The sequence below is a fragment of the Cupressus sempervirens genome, chromosome 7 (assembly GCF_028749045.1).
Source record: "Cupressus sempervirens isolate cs-2001-9-10 chromosome 7, ASM2874904v1, whole genome shotgun sequence".
Classification (NCBI taxonomy): domain Eukaryota; kingdom Viridiplantae; phylum Streptophyta; class Pinopsida; order Cupressales; family Cupressaceae; genus Cupressus; species Cupressus sempervirens.
In genome coordinates this window covers 684,128,798-684,139,114 of record NC_143124.1, presented here as the reverse complement: position 1 = coordinate 684,139,114, position 10,317 = coordinate 684,128,798, and positions in this window count along the sequence as shown.

Genomic DNA, 10,317 nt, shown 5'->3' with positions numbered 1-10,317 from the left:
AGCGGTTGTCGTTCCAATGTGTCATTGCGGTGATCTGGAGAGCAATGCTAACGGCGGGAGCTTGCGTCTAGCATTTGGGGATGTTTGTGCAAGCGAGCAGGGGAGCTTCTCTTATTGGAACCTCTCCGTGGCCTTTTAATATAGACCCAGTGCTGACGATATCGATGGATACGAGCCTTGGATTCTAAAATTGTTCAGCTAACATTGGTTTTTGTGAGAGATGGTTATGAAAGCACTTCCCGATCGATACGCGAGAGTTCGCTAAGATCGCCTCTGTGCCTACTCGATCGACACAACATTGGGAATGGTTCGACAGTGGTTGTCATTCCAATGTGTCATCGGGATGTCTTGGAACGCAGCCTTTCAAGGGCGAGCTCACGTCTAGCACTTGGATTTTGCATTGTCACAAGTGATTGGGGAGATCTCTCCGTGAATGGTGGCATGGCGATTGCAAGAGAAAATTGACCTAGTAGTCGGAGCATTGCCCTCGGGCCATTGTGACAGCCTTGCAATTTCTCTGTAATTGCAACCTATGTTTGCGCAGTAGCAGAGTTTTCATGTAAGATTGACCTTTGTTCTTGACAGTTCCAGGAGATGAGCTCCGGAACTTTTGGATTGGGCCCCTTCAAGGTGAAATTCATTCAGTTGATTGGATGAGCTTGATGACCATTTCACTCCCTTGGCTCCATGAATTCAAATCCCATCCAGCTGCCGTGAAGCCATCCCGATTTTGCTATGCGAGGGCTCTCTCCCCAGAGTCATTCTCTTTGCAACAACTTCTTTGGCAAAAAAATTTTGGAATGGTTCGGTAGCGGTTGTCGTTCTAATGGTGCCGTTGTGGTGGTTGTCTGGGCAGCGATCTTAAGGGCGAGCCGTCGTCTAGCAGTTGGGCTGCGCATCACGGGTGACAAGGGAGCCTTTGTAATCGGAAGCTCCCCGTGACCATTCGATGAGAAGAGCCATTGCTTATGTGAGCAAGGATGAATGCAGCCTCGGATTCCAAAGGAAATCAATGACATCGGATCTATATATAAGAGCGAAATGAAGCAGCAGCCCTTTTTCCATGCGCGGCTCCCCAAAGTTGCTCATCTTTCTCACTCCATCGACAGAAATTTGGGAGTTGTTCGACAGCGGTTGTCATTCCAATGTGTCATTGCGGCAATGTGGAGAGCGATGCTAAGGGCGGGAGCTTGTGTCTAGCATTTGGGATGTTTGTGCGAGCGAGCAGGGGAGCTTCTCTTATCGGAACCTCTCCGTGGCCTTTGAATATATAGACCCAGTGCCGACGATATCGATGGATACGAGCCTTGGATTCTAAATTTGTTGACATCTAAGATTGGTTTTTATGAGAGATGGGTACGAAAGCACATCCCAATTGCTACGCGGGAGCTCCCTAAGGTCGCCTCTGTGCCCACTCAATCGGCACAACATTGGGAATGGTTCGACAGCGGTTGTCGTTCCAATGTGTCATCGGGGGATGTCTCGGAAAGTGGCCTGGCCTTTCAAGGGCGACCTCGCGTCTATCACTTGGATTGTGCGTTGCGTCGCAAGTGAATGGGGAGATCTCTCTGTGAACGGCAGCATGGTGATTGCAAGAGAAAATTGACTTAGTCGGAGCATTGGCCTCGGGCCACTGTGATGGCCTGGCAATTTCTCTTTAATTGCAACCTATGTTTGCGCAGTAGCAGAGTTTGCAAGTAAGACGGTCCTTGTTCTTGAGAGTTCCAGGAGATGACCTCCGAAACTTTTGGATTGGGCCCCTTCAAGGTGAAATTCATCCAGTTGATCGGATGAGCTCGATGACCATTTCAGTCCCTTGGCTCCATGAACTCACATCTCCTAACCGATGACAATCTTTTTCTCCTTAGACGACCTCATAATAAATTGGGTCGTGGATGGCTGTTTGGTCAGAATTTTCAACGATTTGGATTTTTATGGCGGATGTCGGCGTGTTCGCTAATCTCTAATGCAGAGCGAGCCTCACACTAATAGCTTATATAGGAGAGGTTGTTGCCACGAACCTCTCCCGTGCCCCTCTCATTGATTCAACGGCGGTGTCAAGGCGGATGGAAATGTCAGATTTTAAAACGGTGGACGCCGACGTTGAATCAATTGAAGGGGCATGAAGCCCACCCTCGAGGTGCTATTCCTCGACTCTCCTTTAGATCATGTTTTCTTGTCACTCAGCTGGCGCAATTTCAGAAAGCAGTTGGGCTACGTGTCACGAGTGACAAGGGAGCCTTTGTGATCGGAAGCTCCCCGTGGCCATTCGATGAGAAGAGCCATTGCTGGTGTGAGAAAGGACGAATGCAGCCTTGGATTCCAAACGAAATCAATGACATCAGATCTATATATAAGAGCAGAATGAAGCAGCAGCCCGTTTGCGATGTGCGGCTCCCCAAAGTTACTATTCTTTCTCACTCCATCTAGGCACAAATGCGGGAGTTGTTCGACAGCGGTTGTCGTTCCAATGGTGTCATTGCGGCGAAATTTGTTCACAACTAAGATTGGTTTTTGTGAGAGATGGGTATGAAAGCACATCCCGATTGCTACGCGGGAGCTCCCTAAGGTCGCCTCTGTGCCAACTCGATCAGCACAACATTGGGAATGGTTCGACAGTGGTTGTCGTTCAAATGTGTCATCGGGGGATGGTCTTGGAAAGTGGTCTTTCTTTCAAGGGTGAGCTCGTGTCTAGCACTTGGGTTGTGCATCGCGTCACAAGTGAATGGGGGATGTCTTGGAAAGTGGTCTTTCTTTCAAGGGCGAGCTCGCGTCTAGCACTTGGATTGTGCGTCGCGTCACAAGTGAATGGGGAGATCTCTTTGTGAACGGCGGCATGGTGATTGCAAGAGAAAATTGACTTAGTCGGAGCCATTGGCCTCGGGCCATTGTGACGGCCTTGCAATTTCTCTTTAATTGCAACCTATGTTTGTGCAGTAGCAGAGTTTGCATGTAAGATGGGCCTTGTTCTCGAGAGTTCCAGGAGATGACCTCCGAAACTTTTGGATTGGGCCCCTTCAAGGTGAAATTCATCCAGTTGATCGGATGAGCTTGATGACCATTTCAGTCCCTTGGCTCCATGAACTCACATCTCCTAACCGATGACAATCTTTTGCTCCTCTGCCGACCTCATAAAAAATTGGGTCGTGAATGGCTGTTTGGTAGGAATTTTAAAGGATTTGGATTTTTAAGGCGGATGTCAGTGTGTTCGCTAATTTCTAATGCAGAGCAAGCCTTGCAATAATAGCTTATATAGGAGAGGTGGTTGCCACGAGCCTCTCCCGTGCCCCTCTCATTGATTCAACGCCGGTGTCAAGGCGGATGGATATGTCAGATTTTGAAATTGTGGACGCCGACGTTGAATCAATTAGAGGGGCATGAAGGCCACCCTGGATGTGCTATTCCTCGACTCTCCTTTAGATCGTGTTTTCTTCTCACTCACCTAGCGCAATTTCGGAAAAAGTTTTGGCAGCGGTTGCCATCCCTCACCGCGTCTACTTGGTGATTTTAAAACTCGATCTAAAACGGGAGCCCTCGCCTAGCACCTCCGTCCGGTGTTGCTCGGGTATTGCATAAAATTATGCCAACGGTGCAAATCCCCCAACGAATGCCTACGCTTGGACCCTCTCTTAGATCACCTTCTTCGATCACTCGACCGACGCAACTACAGAAGAGACTTGGCAGCGGTTGCCATTCTACAACACGTCTGTTCAGCAATTTTGAAGTTGATCTAATGGCGAGCCCTTGTCTCTAGCCATGAGGTGGGTGCTTGGCGCTCTAGCAAAATTTTTTGCGTGCCTATCACGGCTACAATTGGAGAGGTGGTTGCCGCGAGCCTCTCCCGTGCCCCCCCTCATTGATTCAACGCCGCTGTCAGGGCGGATGGAAATGTCAGATTTTGAAATGGTGGACGCCGACGTTGAATCAATTAGAGGGGCATGAAGCCCACCTTCGAGGGTGCTATTCCTGGACTCTCCTTTAGATCATGTATTCTTGTCACTCAGCTTGCGCAATTTCAGAAAAAGGTTTGGCAGCGATTGCCAGCCCCTCACCGCGTCTGCTTGTTATTTTAAAACTCGATCTAAAACGGGAGCCCTCATCTTGCACCTCCGTCTGGTGTTGCTCGGGTATTGCACAAATTTTTTCCATTGGTGCGAATCCCCCAACGAATGCCTACACACTTGGACCCTCTCTTAGATCACCTTCTTCGATCACTCGACCGACGCAATTACGGAAGAGACTTGGCAGCGGTTGCCATTCTACACCGCGTCCGTTCTGCGATTTTGAAGTTGATCTAATGGCGAGCCCTAGTCTATAGCCATGAGGTGGGTGCTTGGCCCTCTAGCAATATTTTTTGCGAGCCTATCATGGCTACAATGGGAGAGGTGGTTTCCACGAGCCTCTCTCATGCCCAGCTCATTGATTCAATGCCGCTGTCAGGGCGGATGGATATGTCAGATTTTGAAATGGTGGACGCCGACGTTGAATCAATTAGAGGGGCATGAAGCCCACCCTCGAGGGTGCTATTCCTGGATTCTCCTTTAGATCATGTTTTCTTGTCACTCAGCTGGCACAATTTCGAAAAAAGGTTTGGCAGTGGTTGCCAGCCCTCACCGCGTCTACTTGGTGATTTTAAAACTCGATCTAAAACGAGAGCCCTCATCTAGCACCTCCGTCCGGTGTTGCTCGGGTATTGCATAAATTTATGCCATTGGCGTGAATCCCCCAACGAATGCCTACACGCTTGGACCCTCTCTTAGATCACCTTCTTCGATCACTCGACCGATGCAACTACGGAAGAGACTTGGCAGCGGTTGCCATTCTACAGCACGTCTGTTCAGCGATTTCGAAGTTGATCTAATGGCGAGCCCTTATCTCTAGCCATGAGGTGGGTTCTTGGCACTCTAGAAAAATTTTTTGCGTGCCTATCACAGTGGCTACAAGGGGAGAGGTGGTTTCCGCGAGCCCCTCCCGTGCCCCCCTCATTGATTCAACGCCGCTGTCAGGGCGGATGGATATGTCAGATTTTGAAACGGTGGACGCCGACATTGAATCAATTAGAGGGGCATGAAGCCCACCCTCGAGGGTGCTATTCCTGGACTCTCCTTTAGATCATGTTTTCTTGTCACTCAGCTGCCACAATTTCAGAAAAAGGTTTGGCAGCGGTTGCCAGCCCTCACCGCGTCTACTTGGTGATTTCAAAACTCGATCTAAAACAGGAGCCCTCGTCTAGCACCTCTGTCCGGTGTTGCTCGGGTATTGCATAAATTTATGCCATCAGCGTGAATCTCCCATCAAATGCCTACGCTTGGACCCTCTCTTAGATCACCTTCTTCGATCACTCGACCAACGCAACTACGGAAGAGACTTGGCAGCGGTTGCCATTCTACAGCGCGTCTTTTCAGCGATTTCGAAGTTGATCTAATGGCGAGCCCTTGTCTCTAGCCATGAGGTGGGTGCTTGGCACTCTAGAAAAATTTTTTGCATGCCTATCACGGCTACAATGGGAGAGGTGGTTGCCGCGAGCCTCTCCCATGCCCCCCTCATTGATTCAACGCCGCTGTCAGGGCGGATGGATATGTCGGATTTTGAAACGGTGGATGCCGACGTTGAATCAATTAGAGGGGCATGAAGCCCACCCTCGAGGGTGCTATTCCTTGACTCTCCTTTAGATCATGTTTTCTTGTCACTCAGCTGGCGCAATTTCAGAAAAAGGTTTGGCAGCGGTTGCCAGCCCTCACCGCATCTCCTTGGTGATTTTAAAACTCGATCTAAAATGGGAGCCCTCGTCTAGCACCTCCGTCCGGTGTTGCTCGGGTATTGCATAATTTTTTTGCTATCGGCGCGAATCCCCCAATGAATCCCTAGCCTTGGACTCTCTCTTAGATCACCTTCTTCAATCACTCGACCGACGCAATTACGGAAGAGGCTTGGCAGCGGTTGCCATTCCACAGCGCGTCTGTTCAGCGATTTCGAAGTTGATCTACTAATGGCGAGCCCTTGTCTAGCCATGAGGTGGGTGCTTGGGGCTCTAGCAATTTTTTGTGTGCCTATCGCAGCTTACAATGGGAGCTTTGATAACAAAAGTTCTCGGCGACCCTCCCCAATAGAAATTAGTGCTGGTGTTTGCAAAAGACACGTTATTCAGATTTTTGGAATATTGGCACCAGCATCGTTTCTATTGGGAGGGCCGTGAAGCCATCCCGATTTTGCTATGCGAGGGGTCTCTCTCCGAGAGTCGTTCTCTATGCAACAACTTCTTTGGCACAAAATTTTCAGAATGGTTCGACAGCGGTTGTCGTTCCAATGGTGTCGTTGTGGTGGTTGCCTGGGCAGCGATCTGAAGGGCGACCCGTCGTCTAGCAGTTGGCCTGCGCATCACGAGTGACAAGGGAGCCTTTGTTATCGGAAGCTCCCCGTGGCCATTCGATTAGAAGAGCCATTGCTTGTTTGAGCAAGGATGAATGCAGCCTGGGATTCCAAACGAAATCAACGATTTCGGATCTATATAAGAGCGGAATGAAGTAGCAACACAGCCCGTTTGCTATGCGCGGCTCCCCAAAGTTGCTCTTCTTTCTCACTCCATTGCCACAATTTCGGGAGTTGTTCGACAGTGGTTGTCGTTCCAATGTGTCATTGCGGTGATCTGGAGAGCGATGCTAAGGGCAGGAGCTTGTGTCTAGAATTTGGGATGTTTGTGCGAGTGAGCAGGGGAGCTTCTCTTATCGGAACCTCTCCGTGGCCTTTGAATATATAGACCCAGTGCCGACGATATCGATGGATGCGAGCCCTTGGATTCCAAATTTGTCCACAGCTAACATTGGTTTCTGTGAGAGATGGGCACGAAAGCACATCCCGATTGCTACGCGGGAGCTCCATAAGGTCGCCTCTGTGCCAACTCGATCGGCACAACATTGGGAGTGGTTCGACAGTGGTTGACGTTTCAATGTGTCATCGGGGGATGCCTTGGAAAGTGGTCTTTCTTTCAAGGGCGAGCTCGCGTCTAGACATTGGATTGTGCGTCGTGTCACAAGTGAATGGGGAGATCTCTCTGTGAATGGCGGCATGGTGATTGCAAGAGAAAATTGACTTAGTCGGAGCCATTGGCCTCGAGCCATTGTGACGGCCTCGCAATTTCTCTTTAATTGCAACCTATGTTTGCGCAGTAGCAGAGTTTGCATGTATAAGATGGGCCTTGTTCTCGAGAGTTCCAAGAGATGACCTCCGGAACTTTTGGATTGGGCCCCTTCGAGGTGAAATTCATCCAGTTGATCGGATGAGCTCGATGACCATTTCAGTCCCTCGGCTCCATGAACTCACATCTCCTAACTGATGACAATCTTTTGCTCCTCTGCTGACCTCATAAAAAATTGGGTCGTGAATGGCTGTTTGGTAGGAATTTTAAAGGATTTGGATTTTCAAGGCGGATGTCGTTGTGCTCGCTAATTTCTAATGCAGAGCGAACCTCGCACTAATAGCTTATATAGGAGAGGTGGTTGCCGCGAGCCTCTCCCGTGCCCCCCTCATTGATTCAACGCTGGTGTCAAGGCGGATGGATATGTCGAATTCTGAAACGGTGGACGCCGACGTTGAATCAATTAGAGGGGCATGAAGCCCACCCCGGATGTGCTATTCCTTGACTCTCCTTTACATCATGTTTTCTTCTCACTCAGCAGGCACAATTTCGGAAAAAGGTTTGGCAGTGGTTGCCATCCCTCACAGCATCTACTTGGTGATTTTAAAACTCGATCTAAAATGGGAGCCCTCGTCTAGCACCTCCGTTCGGTGTTGCTTGGGTATTGCATAAAATTATGCCATCGGCGCAAATCCCCCAATGAATGCCTACGCTTGGACCCTCTCTTAGATCACCTTCTTCGATCACTCGATCGACGCAACTACGGAAGAGACTTGGCAGCGGTTGCCATTCTACAGCGCGTCTGTTCAATGATTTCGAAGTTGATCTAATGGCGAGCCCTTGTCTCTAGGCATGAGGTGGGTGCTTGGCGCTCTAGAAAATTTTTTTGCGTGCCTATCATGGCTACAATGGGAGAGGTGGTTGCCGCGAGCCTCTCCCGTGCCCCCCTCATTGATTCAATGCCGCTGTCAGGGCGGATGGATATGTCGGATTTTGGAAAGGTGGACGTCGACGTTGAATCAATTAGAGGGGCATGAAGCCCACCCTCGAGGGTCCTATTCCTGGAGTCTCCTTTAGATCAGGTTTTCTTGTCACTCAACTGGCGCAATTTTGGAAAAAGGTTTGGCAGCGGTTGCCAGCCCTCACCGCGTCTACTTGGTGATTTTAAAACTCGATCTAAAACAGGAGCCCTCGTCTAGCACCTCCGTCCGGTGTTGCTCGGGTATTGCATAAATTTATGCCATCAGCGCAAATCCCCCAACGAATGCCTATGATTGGACCCTCTCTTAGATCACCTTCTTCGATCACTCGACCGACGCAACTATGGAAGAGACTTGGCAGCGGTTGCCATTCTACACCGCATCTGTTCAGCGATTTCAAAGTTGATCTAATGGCGAGCCCTTGTCTCTAGGCATGAGGTGGGTGCTTGGCGCTCTAGCAAAATTTTTTCGTGCCTATCGCGGCTACAAGGGGAGAGGTGGTTGCCGTGAGCCTCTCCCGTGCCCCCCTCATTGATTCAACGCCGCTGTCAGGGCGGATGGATGTGTCGGATTTTGAAATGGTGGACGCCGACGTTGAATCAATTAGAGGGGCATGAAGCCCACCCTCGAGGGTGCTATTCCTGGACTCTCCTTTAGATCATGTTTTCTTGTCACTCAGCTGGCGCAATTTCGGAAAAAGGTTTGGCAGCGGTTGCCAACCCTCACCGCGTCTACATGGTGATTTTAAAACTTGATCTAAAACAGGAGCCCTCGTCTAGCACCTCCGTCCGGTGTTGCTCGGGTATTGCATAAATTTATGCCATCGATGCGAATCCCCCCAACGAATGCCTACGCTTGGACCCTCTCTTGGATCACCTTTTTCGATCACTCGACCGGCGCAACTACGGAAGAGACTTGGCAGCGGTTGCCATTCTACACCGCGTCTGTTCAGCGATTTTGAAGTTGATCTAATGGCGAGCCCTTGTCTCTAGCCATGAGGTGGGTGCTTGGCGCTCAAGCAAAATTTTTTGCGTGCCTATCACGGCTACAATGGGAGAGGTGGTTGCCGCGAGCCTCTCCCATGCCCCCCCTCATTGATTCAACGCCGCTGTCAGGGCGGATGGAAATGTCGGATTTTGAAATGGTGGACACCGACGTTGAATCAATTAGAGGGGCATGAAGCCCACCCTCGAGGGTTCTATTCCTGGACTCTCCTTTAGATCATGTATTCTTGTCACGCAGCTGGCGCAATTTTGGAAAAAGGTTTGGCAGCGGTTGCCAGCCCCTCACCGCGTCTACTTGGTGATTTTAAAACTCGATCTAAAACGAGAGCCCTCGTCTTGCACCTCCGTCCGGTGTTGCTCGGGTATTGCACAAATTTTTTCCATCGGCGCGAATCCCCCAACGAATGCCTACACGCTTGGACCCTCTCTTAGATCACCTTCTTCGATCACTCGACCGACGCAATTACGGAAGAGACTTGGCAGCGGTTGCCATTCTACACCACGTCCGTTCTGCAATTTCGAAGTTGATCTAATGGCAAGCCCTTGTCTATAGCCATGAGGTGGGTGCTTGGCGCTCTAGCAAAAATTTTTGCGTGCCTATCGCGGCTACAAGGGGAGAGGTGGTTGCCGCAAGCCTCTCCCGTGGCCCCCTCATTGATTCAACGCCGCTGTCAGGGCGGATGGATATGTCAGATTTTGAAACGGTGGACGCCGATGTTGAATCAATTAGAGGGGCAGGAAGCCCACCCTCGAGGGTGCTATTCTTGGACTCTCCTTTAGATCATTTTTTCTAGTCACTCAGATGGCGCAATTTCGGAAAAAGGTTTGGCAGCGATTGCCAGCCCTCACCGCGTCTACTCGGTGATTTTAAAACTCGATCTAAAATGGGAGCCCTCATCTAGCACCTCCGTCCGATGTTGCTCGGGTATTGCATAAATTTATGCCATCGGAGCGAATCCCCCAATGAATGCCTATGCTTGGACCCTCTCTTAGATCACCTTCTTCGATCACTCGACCGACGCAACTACGGAAGAGACTTGGCAGTGGTTGCCATTCTACAGCGCGTCTGTTCAGGGATTTCAAAGTTGATCTAATGGCGAGCCCTTGTCTCTAGCCATGAGGTGGGTGCTTGGCGCTCTAGCAAAATTTTTTGCGTGCCTATCGCGTAAAGCATGTTTTCTAGTCACTCAGCTGGTGC